Genomic DNA, 966 nt, shown 5'->3' on the forward strand with positions numbered 1-966 from the left:
ACTGTTAAGGGGAAGGAAGAACAACATGGCCTGGTGGATAGAGCACGGGCCTGGGAGGCAGAAGGACCTGAGTTCTAATGCTAGTGCTGCCATTTTTCTGCTGTGTGACAATGGGCAAGTCACTTAACTTCTCTGTGCCTCAGATACCTCCTGTGTAAAATGGGGATTAAGAATGTGAACTCCATGTGAAACATGAACTGTGTCCAACCTGATTAGATTGAATCTACCCTAGCACGTAGTAAATAATAATAATGATGGTATTTAAACACATTTAAGCTATGTGCCAAGCACTGTTCCAAGTGCTGGGATAGATACAAGGTTACCAGCTTGTCCCACGTTGGGCTCGCAGCCTTAATCGCCATTTTACAAATGAGGTAAATGAGGCACAGAGAAGTTAAGTGACTTGCCCAAAGTCACACAGCTGACAAGTGGCAAAGCCGACCCACGACCTCTGACTCCCAAGCCCGTGCTCTTTCCATTAAGCCATGCTGCTGCCTGGCACATAGTAAGCACTTAACAAAGAATAATAATAATAATGACAATAATAATAATTGTGGTTTTGTTAAGTGCTAACTGTATGCCAGGCTCTGGATTAAGTGCTGGGGTGGATACAAGCAAATCGGGTTGTACAAAGTCTCCATCCCACATGGGGCTCCCAGTCTGAAACCCCATTTTGCAGATGAGGTAACTGAGGCCTAGAGATGTGAAGTGATTTGCCCAAAGTCACACAGCAGTCAAGTGGCAGAGCGAGGATTAGCACACACAACCTTCTGACATGCAGGCCCGTGCTCTATCCATTTTGCCATAAAGCAGACATTTCATCTCCATTTTATAGATAAGGAAACAGAGGGACAGAGAAATGTAAGTGGCTTGTCCAAGGTCACAAGGCAGACAAGTAGAAAATCTGGATTAGAAGCTAAATCTCCTGACTCCTAAACCTAAACTCTTTCATCTAAGCCATGCTGC

Source organism: Ornithorhynchus anatinus, chromosome X5, assembly GCF_004115215.2.
Source record: "Ornithorhynchus anatinus isolate Pmale09 chromosome X5, mOrnAna1.pri.v4, whole genome shotgun sequence".
NCBI classification, from domain to species: Eukaryota; Metazoa; Chordata; class Mammalia; order Monotremata; family Ornithorhynchidae; genus Ornithorhynchus; species Ornithorhynchus anatinus.